This window comes from Triturus cristatus, chromosome 7, assembly GCF_964204655.1.
Source record: "Triturus cristatus chromosome 7, aTriCri1.1, whole genome shotgun sequence".
NCBI lineage: Eukaryota > Metazoa > Chordata > Amphibia > Caudata > Salamandridae > Triturus > Triturus cristatus.
The window spans coordinates 1,110,560,507-1,110,585,333 of NC_140590.1; positions in this window are offsets into that span (position 1 = coordinate 1,110,560,507).

A 24,827-nucleotide genomic window follows, 5' to 3' on the forward strand; every position below is an offset into this window, starting at 1 on the left:
GCTTCTTTCTGCACCCTTCTTCCTTTTTCTGCACATCTCTTGCCTCTTTCTGCACCTCTCTTGCCTCTTTCTGCACCTCTTTTGCTTCTTTCTGCACTTTTCTTTCTTCTTTCAGCAACCCTCTTGCTACACCTTTCCTACCTGTTTCTGCACCTCTGTTGCCTCTTTCTGTACCTTTGTTACTTCTTTATGCACTTCTCTTGCACTTTCCGCACCCTTCTTGCCTCTTTCTGTACCTTTGTTGCTACTTTATGCAGTTCTCTTGCTCTTTCTGCACTCTTCGTGCTTCTTTCAGCACCTCTTTTGCTTCTTTATGCACTTCTCTTCCTTTTTTCTGCACCACTCTTGCCTCTTTCTGTACCTCTCATGCCTCTTTGTGCACCTCTCCTACCTCTTTCTGCACCCCTCCTGCCTCTTTTTGCACCGCTGTTGGTTCTTTCTGCACTGCTCTTGCTTCTTACTGAACCTCACTTGCTTCTTTCTGCACACCTCTTGCCTTTTTCTGCACCCCTCTCCCCTCTTTTTGCACCTCTCTTCCCTCTTTCTGCACCCCTGTTCCCTCTTTCTGCACCTTTCCTGCCTGTTCCTGCACCTCTCTTGCCTCTTTGTGCAAATCTCCTACATATGTATGCACCTCACCTGCCTCTTTCTGCACTTCTCTTGATTCTTTCTACACCTCTGTTGCTTCTATCAGCAATTCTCTTGCCTCTTTCTGCACCTCTCATGCCTCTTTCTGCACCTCCCCTACCTCTTTCTGCACCCCTCTTGTCTCTTTTTACACCACTGTTGGTTCTTTCTGCACTGTTCTTGCTTCTTTCTGTACCTCACTTGCTTTTTTCTGCACACCTCTTGCCTTTTTCTGTACCCCTTCCCCCTATTTATGCACCTCTCTTCCCACTTTCTGTACCCCTGATCCCACTTTCTGCACATTTCCTGCCTGTTCCTGCACCTCTCTTGCCTCTTCGATTTTTCGATTTCATAATCTTTATTCGAATTTTATCAAATCCATAAAAGCAATCACATATATACAATCCCAATAAATAATTATAATTCTAAGTACATATTAAAACAACACACATTACAAAGTTACATATTATTTAGCAACAAGATTATTTCAAGGGTTTTCCATTGTTTTGCGTACGTAGGTAACAACTCTCAAAAAAGTGCTAACGCGAAAAATCAATTCATCAGTGTGCAGGGTAAGCAACATCAGATAAGACTGCTCCAGGGAAAGTGGTCTTTGTTTCTTAAAGTATGCAAGTAAAAACCATTTAATATATTTAAAGTAAAATTTACAAGTGAAGAAAAAGTGTAGATCATTTTGCAGACTCACTCCATCACATGGGCATAACATACATTCGGATTTTGATGAAAAGTAACCTAATGGAAAACATAATAGAAATCTAACAGTACCTGCCCTTAGATGGAACAACAGTGATCTTTCCCGATTTGTCATTGATAACATGAGATACAAAGGAATTGGTTGTCTATACAGGTCTTTATTCACATAGGCCTGGACAGTTGATTTAGTTAGTTCCACTTCCAGTCTCTCTTTACTATAAAGTGCATACAGTGCAAACTTTGTTTCATTTTTGTCTATGGGCTCAATCTTAGTAGGATCGGTAAATAAATGACATTTACCCACGCTGCTTAATTTCTTAAAAACCCTAGCAAGCCACAGGATTGTCATCCCTTTCTCACAATTGAGACAATCTCTAATAATTTCATGGGTTAGAGAGGCCGCTGTATTCCTCCAGATGGCCAGCCAAAACAAGGCTGGTCTTGTTGCTATAAAATCTGATATGTGGTGCAAATTTAGTTCACAATGACAAATATACTCTGATGTAGCAATAGGGGCTCCAAGGAATTTCCTGCAGAAATGATGTTCCTCGGTTTGAATACTAGATGTCTTACCCAAACCCCATATCTCAGCTCCGTATGTTGCTACCGGTACACACTGCAATTTAAAAAAAATTAAAATTGCTTTAGGAGCGCCTATTTTCTTAGGCCGTGGGAGGCTAAGGATAGAATTAATGGCTTTTGAGAACTTGCCCGTGGTGTGGGCCAAATGTCCACTCCACGAGCTGTTCGCAGCAAAAACCATTCCTAAATAGGGAAAAGTATTTGTGGAATATAGCTTATCAGTTCCCACCGAAATAGCACTAAGCTGTCTTTTCCCTGGCCCACACAACATAATAAAAGATTTTTTAAAATTTACTTTGAGGTCTAAATTATCCATATACTGTGCAAAGCTTTTAACCAGGGTGCGTAGGGCGTTCGGTGTGAGACCCATAAGGACCGCATCATCTGCGTAAAGCAGTGTCGGTAACAACCCCCCCTTATTTTCGGGACATCCATAGTTGCCAATTTTAGGGAGTTACTTAGCCCATTAATATAAATAATAAACAACAGGGGTGCTAAAACGCACCCCTGCCTAACTCCTCTTTCCACCTCTGTTGGTTCTTTCTGCACTGCTCTTGCTCCTCTCTGCACCTCTTTTGTAAATTCCTGCATACCTTATTCCTCTTTCTTCACCCCTCTTCCCTATTTCTCCACATCTCTTGCTTCTTTCTGCACTTCTTTTGCTTCTTTCTGAACTTCTCTTGCTTCTTTCTGAACTTCTCTTGCTTCTTTCTGTACCTCTCTTGCACATTTCTGTATCCCTCTTACCTTTTTCTGCACCCCTGTTCCCTCTGTCAGTACCTTTCTTGCCTGTTTCTGCACCTCTCTTGCCTCTTTCGGCACCTCTCTTGCTTCTTTCTGCACTTCTCTTGCCTCTTTGTGCACTCCTCTTACCTCTTCAAGCACATCTGTTGCTTCTTTCTGCACTTCTCTTGCTTCTTTCTGCACCCCTCTTACCTCTTTCCGTACCCCTTTTGCCTCTTTGTGCATCTCTCTTGACTCTTTCTGCAGTTCTCTTGCCTCCTTGTGCACCTCACTTGCCTCTTTCTGCACTTATCTTGCTTATTTCTGCACCTCTGTTGCTTCTTTCTACCCTTCAATTGCATCTTTCTGTACCTCTCTTGCTTCTTTCTCCACCCCTGGTGTCTCTTTCTGCACCCCTGTTATCTTTTTCTGCAGTCATATTTCCTCTTAATGCACCTCTGTGCTTCTTTCTGCACTTCTTTTCCTTCTTTTTGCACCTCTTCTGTCTCTTTCTGCACCTGTCTTGCCTCTTTGTGCACCTCTCATACCTTTTTCTGCACCCTTCTTGCCTTTTTTTGCACCTCTGGTGCTTCTTTCTGACCCTCACTTGCCTCTTTCTGCACTCCTTTTGCTTCATTCCAAACCTCTGTTGCATATTACAGCAATTATCTTGCCTCTTTCTGCAGTTCGCTTGCTTGTTTCTACACCTCTCTTGTGTCTTTCTGCAACTCTGCTGCTTCTTTCTGTACCTCACTTGCTTTTTTCTGCACCCCTCATTTCTCTTTCTGCACCTCTCTTGCCTCTTTATGCACCCCTGTTCCTTCTTCCTGCACCTTTCCTACATTTTTCTGCACCTCTATTGTCTCTTTCTGTTCCTCTGGCGCTTCTTTCTGTACTTCTCTTGCCTCTTTCTGTACCCTTCGTGCCTCTTTCAGCACCTCTGTTGCTTCTTTTTGCAACCCTCTTTCTGCTCCTCTCTTGCCTCTTTCTGCATTCCTTTTCTCTCTTCCTGTACCTTTCTTGCTTGCCTGTTTCAGCACCACTCTTGACTCTTTCTGTACCTCTGTTGCTTCTTTCTGCATTTCTCTTGCCTCTTTCTGCACCTTTTACGCCTCTTTCAGCACTTCTATTGCTTCTTTCTGCACCCCTCTTTCTGCACCTCTCTTGCCTCTTTCTGCACCCCTGTTCCTCTTTCTGCACCTTTCTTGCCTATTTCTGTACCTCTCTTGCCTGTTTCTGTACCTCTCTTGCCTCTTTCTGCAGGTCTCTTGCCAATTTCTGCACCTCTCTTGCCTCTTACTGCACCTCACTTACCTCTTCCTGCACTTCTCTTATTTCTTTCTACACCTCTGTTGCTTCTTTCAGCAATTCTCTTGCCTCTTTCTGCACTTCACTTGCTTATTTCTGCACCTCTCTTCTGTCTTTCTGCACCTCTGTTGCCTCTTTCTGCACCTAATTTGCTTCTTTCTGTACCCCTCTTGCCTCTTTCTGCACCCCTCTCCCCTCTTTCTGCACATCTATTGCCTCTTTCTGCACCCCTGTTCTCTCTTTCTGCAACTTTCCTGCTTGTTTCTGCACCTCTGTTACCTCTTGCTGTACCTCTGTTGCTTCTTTCTGCACATCTCTTGCCTCTTTCTGCACCCTTTGTGCCACTTTCAACACCTCTGTTGCTATATTCTGCACTTTTCTTCCTTATTTCTACACCCCTCCTCCCTCTTTCTGTACTCCTCTTGACTCTTTGTGTACCTCTCATACCTATTTCTGCACCCTCTTGCCTCTTTTTGCACCTCTGTTGGTTCCTTCTGCACCTCTCTTGAATCTTTCTTTACCCCTGTTGCCTCTTTGTGCATGTCTCCAGACTCTTTCTGCATATCTCTTGCCTTTTTCTGTACTTTTCTTAGCTCTTTGTGTACCCCTCTTGCCTCTTTGTGTACATCTGTTGGTTCTTAATGCCCTGCTCTTGCTTCTTTTTGCACCTATGTTTCAAATTTCTGCATCCCTGTTCCCTTTTTCTGTACCCCTTTTGCCGGTGTCTGCAACTCTCTTGCCTCTTTCTATAGTTCTCTTGCTTCTTTCTGCACCCTTTTTCCTTTTTCTACACACCTCTTCCCTATTTCTGTACCTCTCTTGCCTCATTCTGCACATCTCTTGGTCCTTTCTGCACTGTGCTTGCCTCTTTCTGCACCTCTTTTGCTTCTTTCTGCACTTTTCTCTCCTCTTTCTACACCCTATTGCCTGTTTCTATACCTCTGTTGCTTCTTTCTGTGCTTCTTGCTTTCTACCCTTCTTGCTGCCCGCCAGCCGTTATTTTCGGATCCATCGGGAGCTCGTCACAGCCGCATATTGACTGTGAAGATTGTTATCATTCGTTTCATACAACAAGAAAATACTTGAAAACACTTGAAATGACGTGATTTGGTCATCCTTTTAAAATTTATGGTGATTTTATAGAATACTACGCTCAAATATAATCTCAGCATACATAAGAAACCGGGGAATTTCCCTACGGATATTTCTGGTCTGGCACTGTGTCTATCCATGCAGAATAGAATTGAATAATTCGTGCACCTTATTACATGCCCTGAAGAAGTCCGCTTCAAGGACGAAACGCGTCGGCTGTGTTGTCAAGAACAGACTGTACTCACAATTTTGTGTTTTAAAATGAGACAACTATTATAAACCTTTTGAATAAAAATGAACTTTTTTGAATAATCTTGACGTGGGGAATGAATTATATTATTGTCCTTCCCGATTTCTCAATGTGTGGTGCACCTGTGCTTATGTTTTGACATCTTTATTCATCTCTTGCTTCTTTCTGTACCCCTGTGTCCTCTTTCTGTACCCCTGTTGTCTCTTTCTACACTCGTCTTTCCTCATCCTGCACCTCTCTTGCTTCTTTCTACACTTCTCTTGCTTCTGTATGCACCTCTCTTGGTTCATTCTGCACCCTACTTCCCTCTTTTGCATCCCTCTTGAACATTTCTGCTGATCACTTTCCATTTTCTTCACCTCTATTGCTTCTTTCTGACCCTCACTTGCCTCTTTCTGCACTCCTTTTGCTTCTTTCCAAACCTCTGTTGCATATTACAGCAATTCTATTGCCACTTTCTGCAGTTTGCTTGCTTGTTTCTACACCCCTCTTGTGTATTTCTGCACCTCTGTTGCTTCTTTCTGCACCTCACTTGCTTTTTTCTGCACCCCTCATTTCTCTTTCTGAACCTCTCTTGCCCCTTTATGCACCCCTGTTCCTTCTTCCTGCACCTTTGCTACCTATTTCTGCACCTCTATTTTCTCTCTCTGTACCTCTGTTGCTTCTTTATGTACTTCTCTTGCTCTTTCCGCACCCTTTGCGCCTCTTTTAGCACCTCTGTTTCTTCTTTCTGCACTTCTCTTCCTTCTTTCTGCATCCCTCCTGCCTCTTTCTGTACCTCTCTTACCTCTTTGTGCACCTCTCCTACCTTTTTCTGCACCCCTTTTGTCTCTTCTCGCATCTCTGTTGGTTCTTTCTGCTCTGCTATTTTTTCTTTCTGTACCTCACTTGTCTCTTTCTGCACTTCTCTTGCTTCTTTCTACACCTCTGTTGCTTTGTTAGCAATTCTCTTGCCTCTTTATGCACTTCTCTTCTTCCTTTCTGCACCCCTCTTGCTTCTTTCTGTTCCTCACTTGACTCTTTCAGCACTTCTCTTGCTTTTTCGACATCTTTGTTGCTTCTGTCAGCAATTCTCTTGCCTCTTTCTGCACTTCTCTTGCTTGTTTCTGCACCTCTGTTGCCTCTTTCTGTACCTCACTTGCTTCTTTCTGCACCCCTCTTGCCTTTTTCTGCACCCCTCTTGCCTTTCTCTACACCCCTCTCCCCTCTTTCCGCACCTCTCTTCCCTCTTTCTGCACCCTTTTTCCCTCTTTCTGCACCTTTCCTACCTGTTTCTGCATCTCTCTTGCCTCTTTCAGCTCCTCTGTCACTTCTTTCTGCCTTTCCTCTACCCCTCTTGCCTCTCTGTGCCCTTCTCCAACCTATTCATGCACCCCTCCTGCCTCTTTTTGCACCTCTGTTGGTTCTTTCTGCACTGCTCTTGCTTCTTTCTGCACCTCTTTGGTACATTTCTGCATCCCTTATTCCTCTTTCTGCAACCCACTTCCCTATTTCTCCACCTTTTTCGTTTCTTTCTGCACTATACATCCTTCTTTCTGCACTGCTCTTGCAAATTTCTGCACCTCTCTTGCAAATTTATGTATCCCTGTTATCACTTTTTACAACCCTGTTCCCTCTTTCTGTACCTTTCTTGCCTGTTATTGCACCTCTGTTGCCTCTTTCGGCATCTGTTAATTCTTTCTGCACTTCTCTTGCCTCTTTCTGCACCCCTCTTGCCTCTTTAAACACCTCTCTTGTCCCTTTATGCACCCCTGTTCATTCTTCCTGCACCTTTCCTACCTATTTTTGCACCTCTATTGTCTCTCTCTGTACCTCTGTTGCTTCTTTCTGCACTTCTCTTCCTTCTTTCTGCACCCCTACTGCTTCTTTCTGTACCTCTATTACCTCTTTGTGCACCTCTCCTAACTTTTTCTGCACCCCTCTTGCCTCTTTTTGCACCTGTGTTGGTTCTTTCTGCACTGCTCTTGCTTCTTTCTGTACCTCACTTGTCTCTTTCTGCACTTCTCTTCCTTCTTTCTACACCTCTGTTGCTTCTTTAGCAACTCTCTTGCCTCTTTATGCACTTCTCTTCTTCCTTTCTGCACCCCTCTTGCCTCTTTCTGTACCTCTCATGCCTCTTTTTGCACCTCTCTTACCTCTTTCTGCACCCCTCTTGCCTCTTTTTGCACCACTCTTGGTTCTTTCCGCACTGCTCTTGCTTTTTTCTACACCTCACTTGCCTCTTTCTGCACTGCTCTTGCTTCTTTCTGTACCTCACTTGTCTCTTTCTGCACTTCTCTTGCTTCTTTCTACACCTCTGTTACTTCTTTAGCAACTCTCTTGCCTCTTTATGCACTTCTCTTCTTCCTTTCTGCACCCCTCTTGCCTCTTTCTGTACCTCTCATGCCTCTTTTTGCACCTCTTACCTCTTTCTGCACCCCTCTTGCCTCTTTTTGCACCTCTGTTGGTTCTTTCTGCACTTCTCTGGCTTGTTTCTGCACCTCTCTTGCCTCTTTTTGCACCACTCTTGGTTCTTTACACACTGCTCTTGCTTTTTTCTGCACCTCACTTGCCACTTTCTGCACTGCTCTTGCTTCTTTCTGTACCTCACTTGTCTTGTTCTGCACTTCTCTTGCTTCTTTCTACACCTCTGTTGCTTCTTTAGCAATTCTCTTGCCTCTTTATGCACTTCTCTTCTTTCTTTCTGCACCCCTGTTGCCTCTTTCTGTACCGCTCATGCCTCTTTGTGCACCTCTCATACCATTTTCTGCACCCCTCTTGCCTCTTTTGGCACCTCTGTTGGTTCTTTCTGCACTTCTCTGGATTGTTTATGCACCTCTCTTGCCTTTTTCTGCACCCCTCTCACCTTTTTCTGCACCCCTCTCCCCTCTTTCTGTACCTCTCTTCCCTCTTTCTGCACCCTTGTTCCTTCTTTCTGCACCTATCCTACCTGTTTTTGCACCTCTCTTGCCTCTTTCAGCTCCTCTGTTGCTTCTTTCTGCACTTCTCTTCCTTCTTTCTGCATCCTCCTGCCTCTTGCTGTACCCCTCTTGCCTCTCTGTGCCCTTCTTCAACCTATTCCTGCACCCCTCCTGCCTCTTTTTGCACCTGTTGGTTCTTTCTGCACTGCTCTTGCTTCTTTCTGCACCTCATTAGTCCATTTCTGCATCCCTTTTTCCTCTTTCTGCACCCCTCTTCCCTATTTCTCCACCTTTCTTGTTTCTTTCTGCACTTGTCATCCTTCTTTCTGCACTGCTCTTGCAAATTTCTACACCTCTCTTGTAAATTTATCTACCCCTGTTACTACTTTTTGCAACCCTGTTCCCTCTTTCTGTTCCTTTCTTGCCTGTTACTGCACCTCTCTTGCCTCTTTCCCCACCTGTTACTTCTTTCTGCATTTCTCTTGCCTCTTTCTGCACCCCTCTTGCCTCTTTGAGCACCTCTGTTGCTTTTTTCTGCATTTCTCCTGCTACTTTTTGCACCCCTCTTGCCTATTTCTGTACCCCTTTTGCCTCTTGGTGCACCTCTCCTGACTCTTTCTGCAGTTCTCTTGCCTCCTGCACCTCACTTGCCTCTTTCTGCACTTCTCTTGCTTATTTCTGCACATCTGTTGCTTCTTTCTGCCCATCTATTGCCTCTTTCTTTACCTCTCTTGCTTCTTTATGCACCCCTCTTGTCTCTTTCTGCACCCCTGTTGTCTCGCTCTGCACTCATCTTCCCTCTTTCTGCACCTCTGTGCTTCTTTCTGTACTACATTTCCATCTTTTTGCACCACTCTTGGTTCTTTCCGCACTGCTCTTGCTTTTTTCTGCACCTCACTTGCCTCTTTCTTCACTGCTCTTGCTTCTTTCTGTACCTCACTTGTCTCTTTCTGCACTTCTCTTGCTTCTTTCTACACCTCTGTTACTTCTTTAGCAACTCTCTTGCCTCTTTATGCACTTCTATTCTTCCTTTCTGCACCCCTCTTGCCTCTTTCTGTACCTCTCATGCCTCTTTTTGCACCTCTTACCTCTTTCTGCACACCTCTTGCCTCTTTTTGCACCTCTGTTGGTTCTTTCTGCACTTCTCTGGCTTGTTTCTGCACCTCTCTTGCCTCTTTTTGCACCACTCTTGGTTCTTTACACACTGCTCTTGCTTTTTTCTGCACCTCACTTGCCACTTTCTGCACTGCTCTTGCTTCTTTCTGTACCTCACTTGTCTCGTTCTGCACTTCTCTTGCTTCTTTCTACACCTCTGTTGCTTCTTTAGCAATTCTCTTGCCTCTTTATGTACTTCTCTTCTTTCTTTCTGCACCCCTGTTGCCTCTTTCTGTACCGCTCATGCCTCTTTGTGCACCTCTCATACCATTTTCTGCACCCCTCTTGCCTCTTTTTGCACCTCTGTTGGTTCTTTCTGCACTTCTCTGGCTTGTTTCTGCACCTCTCTTGCCTTTTTCTGCACCCCTCTTACCTTTTTCTGCACCCTTCTCCCCTCTTTCTGTACCTCTCTTCCCTCTTTCTGCACCCTTGTTCCTTCTTTCTGCACCTATCCTACCTGTTTTTGCACCTCTCTTGCCTCTTTCAGCTCCTCTGTTGCTTCTTTCTGCACTTCTCTTCCTTCTTTCTGCATCCTCCTGCCTCTTGCTGTACCCCTCTTGCCTCTCTGTGCCCTTCTTCAACCTATTCCTGCACCCCTCCTGCCTCTTTTTGCACCTGTTGGTTCTTTCTGCACTGCTCTTGCTTCTTTCTGCACCTCATTAGTCCATTTCTGCATCCCTTTTTCCTCTTTCTGCACCCCTCTTCCCTATTTCTCCACCTTTCTTGTTTCTTTCTGCACTTGTCATCCTTCTTTCTGCACTGCTCTTGCAAATTTCTGCACCTCTCTTGTAAATTTATCTACCCCTGTTACTACTTTTTGCAACCCTGTTCCCTCTTTCTGTTCCTTTCTGGCCTGTTACTGCACCTCTCTTGCCTCTTTCCCCACCTGTTACTTCTTTCTGCATTTCTCTTGCCTCTTTCTGCACCCCTCTTGCCTCTTTGAGCACCTCTGTTGCTTCTTTATGCATTTCTCCTGCTACTTTTTGCACCCCTCTTGCCTATTTCTGTACCCCTTTTGCCTCTTGGTGCACCTCTCCTGACTCTTTCTGCAGTTCTCTTGCCTCCTTCTGCACCTCACTTGCCTCTTTCTGCACTTCTCTTGCTTATTTCTGCACATCTGTTGCTTCTTTCTGCCCATCTATTGCCTCTTCTTTACTTCTCTTGCTTCTTTCTGCACCCCTCTTGTCTCTTTCTGCACCCCTGTTGTCTCGTTCTGCACTCATCTTCCCTCTTTCTGCACCTCTGTGCTTCTTTCTGTACTACATTTCCTTCTTTATGCACCTCTTCTGTCTATTTCTGTACCTCTATTGCCTCTTTGTATACCTCTCCTGCCTTTTTCTACACCCCTTTTGCACCTCTGTTGTTTCTTTCTACACTGCTCTTGCTTCTTTCTGTACCTCACTTGCCTCTTTTTGCACTTCTCTTGCTTCTTTCTACACCTTGTTTGTTTGTTTCAGCAATTCTCTTACCTCTTTCTGTACTTCTCTTGCTTCTTTCTGCACCCCTGTTCCCTCTTTCTGTACCTTTCTTACCTGTTTCTGCCCCTCTCTTGCCTCTTTCTGTACCTCTGTGGCTTCTTTCTGCACTTCTCTTGCTTCTTTCTGCCCCCTTCGCTCACCTCTCCTAAGTCTTTCTACACCCCTCTTGTCTCTTTTTGCACCTCTGTTGTTTCTTTCTGCACTGCTCTTGTTTCTTTCTGCACCTCACTTGCCTCTTTCTACATCTCTATTCCCTCTTTCTGTACCTTTCTTGCCTGTTTCTGCACCTCTATTGCCTCTTTCTATACCTCTGTGGCTTCTTTCTGCACTTCTCTTGCTTCTTTCTTCCCCCTTCGCTCATCTTTCAGCACCTCTGTTGCTTCTTTCTTTACCCCTCTTTCTGCACCTTCCTTGCCTCTTTTTAAACCCCTGGTCCCTCTTTCTGCTCCTTTCTTGCCTGTTTCTGCACATCTCTTGTTTCTTTCTGTACCTCTGTTACTTCTTTAAGTACTTCTCTTGCTCTTTCCGCACCCTTTGCACCTCTTCTAGCACCTCTGTTGCTTCTTTCTGCACTTCTCTTCCTTCTTTCTGCACCTCTCCTGCTTCTTTCTGTACCTCTCTTACCTCTTTGTGCACCTCTCCTACCTTTTTGTACATACCTCTTGCCTCTGTTTGCACCTCTGTTGGCTCTTTCTGCACAGCTCTTGCTTCTTTCTGTACCTCAATTATCTCTTTCTGTACTTCTCTTGCTTCTTTCTACAACTCTGTTGCTTCTTTAGCAATTCTCTTGCCTCTTTATGTACTTCTCTTCTTCCTTTCTGCACCCCTCTTGCCTCTTTCTGTATCTCTCATGCTTCCTTGTGTACCTCTCCTACCTCTTTCTGCACCCCTCTTGCCTCTTTCAGCACTTCTATTGCTTCTTTCGACACCTCTGTTGCTTCTTTCAGCAATTTTCTTGCCTCTTTCTGTACTTCTCTTCCTTCTTTTCTACCCCTCCTGTCTCTTTCTTTACCTCTCTTGCTTCTGTGTACCTCTCCTAAGTCTTTCTACACCCATCTTGTCTCTTTTTGCACCTCTGATGTTTCTTTCTGCACTGCTCTTGTTTCTTTCTGCACCTCACTTGCCTCTTTCTACATCCCTATTCCCTCTTCCTGTACCTTTCTTGCCTGTTTCTGCACCTCTATTGCCTCTTTCTATACCTCTGTTGCTTCTTTCTGCACTTCTCTTGCCTCTTTCTGCACCCTTCGCTCCTCTTTGAGCACCTCTGTTGCTTCTTTCTTCACCCCTCTTTCTGCACCTCCCTTGTCTCTTTTTGCACTCCTGTTCCCTCTTTCTGCTTCTTTCTTGCCTGTTTCTGGTCATCTCTTGCTTCTTTCTGTACCTCTGTTGCTTCTTTCTGCACTTCCCTTGCCTCTTTCTGCACCCTTCTCTCCCCTTTCAGCACCTCTGTTACTTCTTACTGCACTTCTCTTCCTTCTTCCTGCACCCCTCCTGTCTCTTTCTGTACCCTTCTAGCCTTTTTTCCCACCTCTCCTACCTCTTTCTGCACCCCTCTTGCCTCTTTTGGTACCTCTGTTGGTTCATTCCACACTGCTCTTGCTTCTTTCTACACCACACTTGTCTCTTTCAACACTTCTCTTGCTTCTTTCTACACCTCTGTTGCTTTCAGCAATTTATTGCCTCTTTCTGCACTTCACTTGCTTGTTTCTGCACCTCTCTTGCTTCTTTCTGCAGCTCTGTTTACTCTTTCTGTACTTCACTTGCTTCTCTCTGCACTTCTCTTGCCTCTTTCTGCACCTCTGACTTAGAGGTAGTTCTTATACCTTGCCCTATTATGTACTAGGGCCTTACAGGGGAGGTCATGCCAATCACAGGGGTACTTTAACCCATAGTGTACCCTAGTGCATGTAGGTGTTTTCACTGAATTCTAAGTGCCTTTCAGCATAGCACTGGCTCCGGGCCTGGTTAGCTATAGTAAGTTACCACCAGTACGAGTCAGCAAAAAGTTGGCGGCACAGGATGACTTTACAACAAGGTCTCTTTCTGCACCTCTTTTGGTTCTTTCTGCATATCTCTTGCTTCTTTCTGCACCTTCCTTCATCTTTCTGAACTTCTGTTGCGTCTTTCTGCATTTCTCTTGCTTCTTTCTGCGCCTTCATTCCTCTTTCTGCACATGTCCTACCTCTGTAGGCATAGTTAGAAGTTAGCATTTAAAAAACCTTTGAAATTCAATGAAAAAAAAACATAGAGTTCAGGGACGTTATAGTTAGGAATTAGCATTTAAAAAAACATAGAAATTCACTGAAAAATACATAGGTTTTAGGGACGTTATAGTTAGAAATTAGCACTTAAAAAACCTTTGAAAATTCACTGAAAAAACTATAGGTTTCAGGGACATTATAGTTAGTAATTAGCATTGAAAAAAACTTGTAAATTCACTGAAAAACACACAGGTTTCAGGGACGTTATAGTTAGTTGGAAATTTCACTCATATAAAACAGGAGAAATTCGACAGTTATAGTTAGTTGAGCTAACTATAACTCATGCCCCCGCAATGCACTGCTGATGAGGTCACATATCACATCCTTCATGACAAGGTCAGTGACATCACTGATGACATCATTGATGACATCTCAAATGCCATCACTGATGACATCATCCATGTGATAATCTAATGCACCTCCTCATACTCTAATATAAGCTTTGATACACCCACTTTAAAATCCAGACTACCATTTTCGAAACCATAGACACCAATACCAGTTACTCTATACCCACTCACTGATTCCTGGGTCTACACACACATCCAATCATTCACCCACACAGTCACTCATACATGCAGTCACTCATCAATACAGCACTATCATATGCACTTATACACCTATACAGACACTCACACACTGCCATTCATCCATAGAGTTACTCACACACCTAGTAAGTCATGCAAAGAGTCAATCACACTCCTATTCATTCACCTATACGGTTACACGCACACCACCTCACTTATTCATACAGATACTAGCACATACTTACTCTCTTATACAATCACTGATACAAGCACATACTCATCCATACAGCCACTCTCCCAGTCACTCACTCTCACATGTAGTCATTTATATACTCGAACACTCACATATACCGCCTTTCACATATGTACTCACACATGTACCACTGAGACATGAAATTCACTCACCAACATACCCATATCTACACTCACCCACCCATACAGCCCTTCACAGATGCACTCTTGATCCCATACACCCAGTGAATCAGAGTCACCCCCCCACCCACCCCACAGACACTTAGGCACCCATACAGATATTCAGACAACCAATCAATAACCCATATAGACATCTAGCTACTCACCAACCCATGCAGCCGCTTACACACCAACAGATAGACTGATACAGACATTCATACAGGTTAGTCACTAACCCATGCATTCAGTAAGACACAGATAATCTCTCACTTATAAAGTCAGTCAAGCTCCTACTAAATCATCCATTCAGACACTTATACCCCCAATCATTTATCAATACACCTTGGTATATGTATGTATATATATATATATATATATATATATATATATATATATATATATATATATATATATTCACTGAAAAAACCATAGGTTTCACGCACATTATAGTTAGGAATTAGCATTTAAATAACCTTAGAAATTCACTGAAAAAAACATAGGTTTCAGGGGCGTTATAGTTAGCTGGACTTTTCACTTGTACAAAACCATTGAAATTCCCCCATTATAGTTAGTTCAGCTAACTATAACTCGCACGCCCGCAATGCACTGCTGATGACGTCACATTTTACATCACTCATGACATGGTCAGTGACATCACTCATGACATCACTGATGACATCATCCAGTGATTGTGACTGTTTTGTAAAAGTAACTGAGGGCCTGAGTACGATCCCTTCAGGAAGGACAACCTAGAGCTGTCTGGAGTCAGACCTTTTGGCCAACTCGTACTGGGATCCAGTTTTCCCGAACAATGCATTACAATTCTAAAACCCCTTTACTTACTGAACGACTAGGTCACCCTGAATCCGTCTTCATTTTCCTAACGAGAACTCTTGCATGTCATCCCTCTTCTGCACCTCTCCAATGAATACTACAACCCCAACTGACGCGGTCATCGCAGACGGTAAGTTAGACACCTACACCTACAGAATAATGAAACTACCCCACGAAAAATAATACAAGAGAAGGCAGGAGAGCAAGTACAGTTAAATTTAGGGTGGGAGAATAATACCAGCCATGTATCTGTAATTTTGGGTGGGAGATAATACTTCCAGCAATTCAGACCCAAAGGGTTTGGGGTTTGGGGGATAGTACACCCCGCAATGTAGAGGCCAAAATTGGTTTGGGGTCCTAATATCCCCAGCAATGTAGAGTTAATGCCAGCGTTAGGGGGCGAAACCACCAGCAATGTAGATCCAATATTGGGGTTAGGGCTAATACCCCCCCCAATGTAGAGGCCAATTTTAGGGTTTGTGGGACTAATACCCCAGCAGTGTAGAGGCCTATTTTGGGTTTTGTGTGGCTATTACACCCATCAATGTAGATGCCAATTTTGGGGTTTTTGAGGCTATTACTACCAGCACTGTGAAGGCCAATTTTGCTGTTTGTGGGGCTAACATCACCAGCAATGCAGAGGCCAATTTTGGGGTTTGCTGGGCTAATACCTCCAGCAATGTAGAGGCGAATTTTGAGGTTTGTGGGGCTAATACCCCCAGCAATGTAAAGCAGAAGCGCAACTAGAGCCAAATTTCGGGGGGGGGGGGCTGAAAACATTTTTTGAGGGGTAATTCTTCCAGCAATAGGCAGAGTGGAGAAGCAGGGGCTCTAGGAAGGGGTGAAAAACAACAAAGTCTCATTAACAAGACACCCCAGAACAAAACACTTTCAGATCTCTCAGCAATCACAGTAACATGACACACCCTTTTATTCTCACTCATGTACTTGTCCACAATAAGATCTAACAGAGACACGAAACAGTTTAAAATATTTATTTTAGCTATGGCGCCCTAACATGCAGTATCCGTGCCACAACAAGCAGGAAAATGCATAGTACAAATACAGTCAGCATAGCAGCTAGTCCATAAAACATGAAGGGAGATCTCATCATGGAAAGACTATAGAGCCTAACCTCCCTCCCCTTGCTAAGAAGCAGTATTATTATATATTAGAAGATCTCTGGGCTTTGTCGGCAGACCCCATACCTTAGCCTATAGATGGTAGCTCTACATCATAGGTGCTGTCCTCTCTTCTCCCTAGAAAGGTCCTTCTCCAAGTGTGTGTTACCTATTCATGTATTCTAATAAAGCCAAAGTGCATTTGTCCAAACAACAGCTGCATCGGTAGGTTTTGTCTAAGGGCTAAGGCCTGGCCAGAACTAAATAACAAGGGGCATTGTTGTTCGACCTTGCACATAATATTCAGTAAAAATCCCAGGAACATGCAGAGAGTGAATACAGTGATGAGTACTCAAGTGAAAATAATTATTGAAATTATTGCAAAAATAAAGACGCGTAGTACTGTGTGCAAAAGCAGCAAGCAAGCTGCAGTGTGCTCGTGCTAAGTTACTGAATACGACAATGTCCCTACGGGCCATGTGACACTTTCAGAGTGCCCAAGCATCATTGCGATCCCAAAACAACCATAGGTCCATAGCATGTTGTGTATGCCCATTGAGGGAACGTCATCATCATGTAGGTACGCTTATCCCTCTAAGTACTAGGGGAAACAAACATTTGATGGTGGAACAGGAATTACCATAACCACACATATGTATGTATCACTAATCTAATGCAGGAGTCCACCACAACACACACTGAAACATTGTATAACAACAGAACTACAATGCACACACAAAAGTATGACATTGTGATGTGTCCATGTACAGTAAAGCCCAGAGTACATTAGGCCAGACAACACACTAGTCCTCACACCCAGCCACTCAGTACTTATTTCCATGCCTCACACTGCAACAAACTAGAAGTGGTTGTGTCACAGTTGTCATTGAAATATTTCTAGACAAAATCCATCTTCGTTTTGAAAGAAGCATGGGCCAAAAACAATGTAGGACATAGTCACCATGTGTGGCCTGAGGCTGCTGTACACAACTCGTAATCTGCATGTGTAGATGGTCACTTTCTGAGAATGCCATTCACAGCAATTCTGTATCTAGCGCCTCAGGCTGTAGTGTGTGCCGCAAAATAATAATCACATTTTGAATATGCAGATTGTGTCCTGCAGAGTAGTAGGAGTATGCAAGAGTCTCAGGACAGAGAATCCACCAACAGTGTTGGAGGGACAAGTGGCCAGCCTGTTGTGAAAGATAAATTGCCAGCACTAGTCAGCATGCCAGGGGGGTTGCTCAATCTGTGGTTCTCCAACACAATTGATATAGCCATCCTCAAGCTAGGGGATATGGGTACATCTTGTGAGGATGAGGGATTTGTGCAGAATTAAGTCTGCTTTGTCCACATTTGGCACTGAAACACTGTCTCAAAATCTGTGAAAACATCAAGGAGACCTTCAACAAAGACATATTGCCCTCAGGCTATAGGGCAGTCTTCAGTAGGAAAAATTGGAGCCCTGATGGACACACACAAGGGCTACCCATGCCAAACCAGGTTAGACATTCCAAAATATTGACAACGCAACACACATGGAACTGGGTGTACTGTTCCAGTGTCACCTCTGTGTTTGCTTACAGTGCAATGTGTTTTCATCAGCACAACCAGAGATATCATCACAAGGAGTCCATCTCCCTTGGTGTCCCCATACCTTTGACATTCAAAGTCAGAATGCCACTGATTCCAATGCATGTATAGTCTACTGGAAAGGATGCATTTCTGGAAGTCTCTGACCCGAGGTGGTACACAAACACACATCCTTGACTTTTCTCTTGAGGGTGCTATAGCCCTCTAAGCAATGGACTGCAATCCAATGTTCCAGAATCATGAAATTGCAATATTAGCAATCATTACCTCTGTCCGAGGGCAGTATCTAAGGGCAAAAATGACCAATAACTGACTTTAACTACCTACAAAGTGTAACTTGCCATATATGCCCACACACAACTCAGACAGGGCAAGGCTAGGTGGAAGCAACTTGTCCTATGATGCCAATAGGTCTTGCATATGACAGTGTACTCAAAGTGGTCATTAAATCAATCAGTCATGAACATCCATTGGGAGACACCAAACTGCAGCAAACACATACCACATCTTCATATTTACTCTGGCAATGGTTTTTGTCTACTTACATATACATAATGTATACATATGTACATTTCAACATCACCTCATGGCCTGCATGAATGCTACTAGTGTGGGTATGACCCCTCTCACATCCACTTCAAAGTAAATGCTCATCTCCCAAAACTATCATACACACAAGCACATCATAAGCCCCCTCTGGTGTAGTTATACGGAAAAGCATGTCAGCCCCATAAGCTCCAGCCTTGTACCCAAACTCTTCCAACCTGATTCTTACAATCTCACATTGGTGCTGCCCTTATCACATCCACACTTACATTCAAAGCACCAGTCTTCATCACTATGTACACAACACCTCTCACATACATGACATGCACACAATGTACTGTACTCATCCCCTCCCAGCAGACGTCAAACGTAACATGTAAAATGGACCACTCTCATCACCATTTGCACCCTCAGTAATGTCTTGGACTGCACCAAATCACAACGTGAAGCATCACAGCGCACTCTGACATGCACAGTTCCCACATCACCACATCTCACAACAAGACACTTACATTGCTCAATGAATATGTCCTCAGTCATTTGCATATCACCATAGACCCACCCTACTCTGCTTAAGTTCTACAGATTGTCATTTCCAAAACAGATGTATCCACAGATTCAAACACAACATACATCAACTATATAACACCTCACATTTCATCTATCAGCACCCTAAATTACACAACTTGTGTACATACACTTATCCACTTTGTTACATATGACACATTTAACCTTGTCACACTGTGGCCCTGTCACATCCACATATGACCTCCATGCTCCATAACCCCATTGAGTTATGCAAATTAACAACTATCCTCACACGTTGAAACTTCCCTGTTACAGTCATTTCTCACAAGAGTGCCACAGACTACAGCTCTCATCTCCTGCCGGAATCAAACCTTGTCCAGCTGGTTATAGCCCTATCAAATCTACCTATTCCTACCATACTTTGCACAGGATTAAACCAGTCTAACAAGCTTGTATACTCTGATTCACACCCCTGCATGTAAAACCACTCACATTGGAACAATGTGGATACTTCATCTCTCCTACAGAAAAACTGCCTATGAACTTAAAGCATACTTTACACTCTCTAATAATCTCTAAATTTGTTGTGCCTCCATTACGTAGGAGTCTCCACTCTATTTCAAAGTTGGAAACACTAGTCTCTCTCACCTCGACCCTTGTTTGAGCTAGCTTAGCACATGCAACATGAACCTTGCAAAACATACCTGCAGATACTCTTCACATTCAAAATTCCACATTCTGCCCTGTGTGGCAACTAAGAGCAGGGATGTGACACTAGCTCCAGTGGCACCTGCACAGCAGACGGACACACAACACTTTAGTAAACTCCATGTCCACTTTTCTTACCACATGTAGCACAGGTCAATTCAACAGACATAACAGCACTCCTAGTTCAGCTCTGTGTGATCTGGAACAGCATCAATCATAGCTCAAAAGGCCACCATTGTCAGTCTTGCACAAATTACAACCTACACACAAATCATATTCTCAAGTATGACTGATGTGTGGTTGTAAATATGAAATTCAAGCTTGGACAGACAAACAAACCATCAACATGATGTACCCAAACAAAACCTGGATGGCATGACTAACATAGGAATAAGAAAGCACTGGACTATTAAAACCACAGACACCTTGCTGAACAGGAATAACAGTGGAAAAGTTAAGTCCTTGGAGGGAATAGGGTTAGAAGACTGTGGGAATACATCCTCACTCACGCTCACCATGGGCTGAGGAAAAATATCAGATGAGTACTCAGCCATGAAGGGAAATTGCCTCCAGTGGCATGCCACTTGTGGCAAGTTTGTCATTGGCACTAGTCTACCAGATTAAAAGAAGGCACAGACACGGGTCCACCACTATCAAGTCAAATACAAGTATTGTACCATTACTTTGTGTACATGGATGTTTCCAAAGTCACTGCCATGTAGTCAAACTCTTTGGGCCCGATTCACAGAACTAATTTAAGACAAAATCCTAATCTTACTACCATTACTACTACTACTAAACTGAGAAAAATCCTAATTTTAAGGCTTTTGGTATTCACAGAAGGCATTTAGGAGTCCTAAAGTTAGGAGTCCTAACTTTACTACTACTAAATTGAGAAAAATCCGAATTTTAAGACTTTCGGTATTCACAGAAGGCATTTAGGAGTCCTAAAGTTAGGAGTCCTAACTATACTACTATTAAACTGAGAAAAATCCTAATTTTAATGCTTTCGGTATTCACAGAAGGCATTTAGGAGTCCTAAAGTTAGGACTCCTAACTTCTGTGAATACCGAAATGAGTAAGTGCCTTCTGTGAATACCAAAATGAGTAAGTGCCTTCTGTGAATACCAAAATGGTAGTACATTTAGGATTTTGTCTAAAGTTAGTTCTGTGAATCGGGCCCTATATGTAACCAGGTGTATCAATGAGACAGGTGTCTTTCTACACATCACAAACATATGCAGCATGCTTCTCCCAAACTGTTGCACTTCAAAACATTTTCACTATATTGACATATGAAAGCATGATCTATGTACAATTGTGATATAAAAAAGTAAAGGTTTGTGTCTTTGTCACCCTCATACCAAAACTGATATGGATGATGGCACCCAGCAAATGTAGACACCAAAATCTTTAATACATAGTGTGAAAGGTCAAATACTCTATGGACCATATGCAATCCATGCCATATTAATATCATTGTATACTTACACTACTAATTGTACATGATTTACAGTTAAATAATACACATTTTGTGGGACACAGAAATCAGCACTAAAAAACTGGAAACATGCTTTATTCTGCGTGTAAAAGCAGAAACGATAAATAACACAAGGTCAATGGCCAGTGCATACATTTTCATATGCTGAATGGGCCCAAACATCTTGCCCATTGACTCTTGTCTGCACTAATACTGCAAGGGGTCGCCTCCCCTGAGGGGGCATCTAGGGGGAATTCCAGGCACCAAAGGGACAAAACTATGGAGGACTGTGTTGGGTTTTGGGAAGGATGGGATCAGGAGTGGTATGTGGGTCTACTGCAGTAGTTGGGTCAGATTGAGGGGGCGGTGGGTCCACTGCAGTGGTAGGCTCAGACTGAGGGGGGATAGCTGTAGTGTGAGGACTGGATGGAGGGGGGGGCTTGGTTAAACCATTTTAAGGATGGTGTAATCCTTTAGGGTATGGACAGCAATAGGGAGGGACTAAGACTTTTTGGGAGGGTTTTTTTAGTGCGGGAGGTACTAGGCTGCGCTGAGAAAGTATGACTTAGTGGAGGGGGTTTTGGCTTGAGAGACCGGGGAGATTGTTTGGTAGGGTTTGAGCTTTTTTTTCTCGGGGTGGCAGGTTTAGATGTCAGGGCTGGTGGGGTAGATTGTCTCTTCTTCTTGGGAGGGTGTTTGGAGGTATCAGAAGGGAAGATGCCCAGGTGACAGAGGTAGAGTGTCTGTGTAGAGGAGGGAACAGTAGAGGCAAGGGTAGAGGTAGTGGAGGCAGAGGGTTCTGAGGTCTGCAGAGTGTCTGTGGATGTATGTGTGTTGTCTGGTGGTATGTCTGTGGGGGGTGTACTATCTGTCTCCTGAGTGTGCGTGTGTGTGGGTTTGTTCTTGTGTCTGTGTGTTTGTGTGCTGCATGTGACTGTTTTATTCTGACTGCTGCTTCTGCGAATTTGCACATTGATGATATTGGTTTGCTTATTTGCACATTTAGTTATCTTACCTGTTGAAGCGAGGGGAGCTGCCATCTTGGTTGCTCCGGGGTCAGCGCTCTAGGCTTCCTCAACGTTCTCCATTTAAGGCTGATGCCTGCGCAAGCGCGCTCAAAGACACCTGAGGCTTGAGCCGGGTGTGACTGGAGAGCGCGCGGCTAGCGAGGAATCAGAATAGCTGTCACTTGCCTCTATTCATTTTTATTCTGACTGCTGCTTCTGCGAATTTGCACATTGATGATATTGGTTTGCTAATTTGCACATTTAGTTATCTTACCTGTTGAAGCGAGGGGAGCCGCCTTCTTGGTTGCTCCGGGGTCAGCGATCTAGGCTTTCTCAACGTTCTCCATTTAAGGCCGATGCCTGCACGAGCGCGCTCAAAGACACCTGAGGCTTGAGCCGGGTGTGACTGGAGAGCGCGCGGCTAACGAGGTATCGGAATAGCTGTCACTTGCCTCTATTCATTTTTATTCTGACTGCTGCTTCTGAGAACTTGCACATTGATTATATTGGTTTGCTAATTTGCACATTTAGTTATCTTACCTGTTGAAGCGAGGGGAGCCGCCATCTTGGTTGCTCCGGGGTCAGCGCTCTAGGCTTCCTCAACGTTCTCCATTTAAGGCCAATGCCTGCGCGAGCGCGCAACGGACGCGCGCAGCGGGCGCGTCGAATGCGCGCCCAAGGCAAGCCCATCTGCGCCCGTCCGCGCCAGGCCGGGCCCAGGGGCCAGCCACGCTGCCAAACTTACTACATACTCGGCCAACTCTCTCAGAGATCTGCAATCCTCATACCCCCCACCCTCTTCTGCCACCTCCAGACGAATCACCATAGCCGGCCTTGCGCGTCCCGACTTACATTTTTCTCGTCGGCTATTGCCCCCCACTAAATCAGTCAGGAACGATACCCCTATACGGGTGCTGTATCTGAACACCCGTTCCCTAATTAAACACCAAGTTGATATTTTTATCCTTTTATCTAATGAGAAACCTGACGTACTTCTACTCACAGAAACCTGGCTGACCACAGATTCTCTCCCTGATATTCTGGCAGCCCTCCCCAGACTATTATATTCTTCATGCCGACCGTATCTGCAATCGTCCTGGGGGTGGGGTGGCAGCCATTATATCTAAACGCCTTAATTTCACCGCCATTCTCCCCCTTTCCCTCCCGGAAGTAGACAATTTAATTATTAGTCTGAAAACCAACGCAGGAGTCTTAATACTTCTCCTCCTATACCGACCCCCACACCCCATGCCGTCCTTTGCTACCGCCCTGACCGAACAGCTCCCCGACCTACTGACTTCGTATCCCAGGCTAGCTCTCTTTGGCGACCTCAAATATTGGTTCAATGATGCCAATGCCGGACCACATGCCACAGCACTTTTTGAAGCCCTTCGTAGCCTTAATCTGATCCAACAAATTTCCTCGCCCACTCACATCAAGGGCCACATCCTGGATCAAATCTGGACCCAAAACATAGCACTTCCCCAACCATCTGTGTCTCCCTGCGTGTGGTCAAACCATCATCTAATCGACTCCACCCTCACTGTCACTGGCTGGACTCCTGCCCCTCTGCTGGCTGGTGGTCTCTCCCGCAAATGGAACTCCTATGAATCCCAAGGCTTTTTTACAACCTTAGTCAACACCCGCCCAGCCATTAACACCTCCGCCAAGATTGACACGTTGGAAAGTGATATCAGTACCTGGTTATTGTCGGCTAGTTACCAATTTGCTCCTTTTACCAAGTTCCCCCATACCAGACATCACAACTCTCACAGATGGTTCTCGGGCGAACTCAAGAAGCACAAACTGAGGGTGCGCCAGCTGGAACGGACATGGAGACGCAACTACTCGGAGCCAGACAGATTACTTTACACTACAGTCCGCAGAGATTACAAACACGCAATCTCCTCAGCCAAATCGGAACACTTTTCTACCAGAATCCTCTCTGCGAACAACAAATCAAAGGAGGTCTTCAAAATCATGAACAAACTCACCTCAGATGATAGAACTCTCCCGGGTCAGATCCCTACTCAAGAGACCTGTAATGCCCTTAATCTTTTCTTTGTCGAGAAAATCAATAAAATCAAGGACTCCATTCCCCCCCTCCCTCCGATACTCTCCCCAGTCTTCCCGTCAAACAATTCATCTACTTTCACTCACTTTCCCATCCTCAACTCCAATTCACTAGCCGATCTTGCAATCCGGGTAAAATCAGGCTCTCCCAACGACTGCTGCCCCCCTTCGATCCTGCGGGACATCTGCCTCAAACTACCTGACTGCATTTTACCCCTACTGAATTACCCCTTAGCACCGGTAGCGTCCCTACTTCCTTCAAAGAGGCCATTTTGGTGCCGTTCCTGAAGAAACCCGGTCTGGACCCGGCGGAACATTCCAACTACCGCCCTATCTTGCTTCTACCCTATTTCTCCAAACTAATCGAGGCCCACGTTACCCGGTGCTTTTCCAACTTCATTGAGACCTCCTGTTACCTGGAGCCCAATCAATCCGGCTTCAGGCCCGCCCACTCCACCGAGGCTGTTATCTTAGCAGTTCTGGACACACTGAGGCGGAACGCTGACACAGGGATCCCCCAGGCCCTTGTACTCCTGGATCTGTCCGCCGCGTTCGACACAGTTGATCATAACATCCTTCTTTACCGTCGAGCAGGCGGGCATCCAGGGTCCGGCCCTTAATTGGACTCAGTCCTTTCTAATCGGCAGAACACAAGCCGTCCGCTTGGGCCCTTACACTGCACCTAAAACCCCTACAATCTGTGGGGTCCCTCAGGGCTCCGCCTTGTCACCCTTGCTGTTCAACCTCTACCTCCGTCCCTTAATCCTTTCGCTCCGAAGCAGGGACATCACAGTGTATAATTACGCCGATGACTTGCAGATCATCTTTCCACTTGATTCTCCGGACGCTGTAAATAACTTCCATTCCACCATGATACACATCCAGGAGTGGATGGACTACAATCAGTTA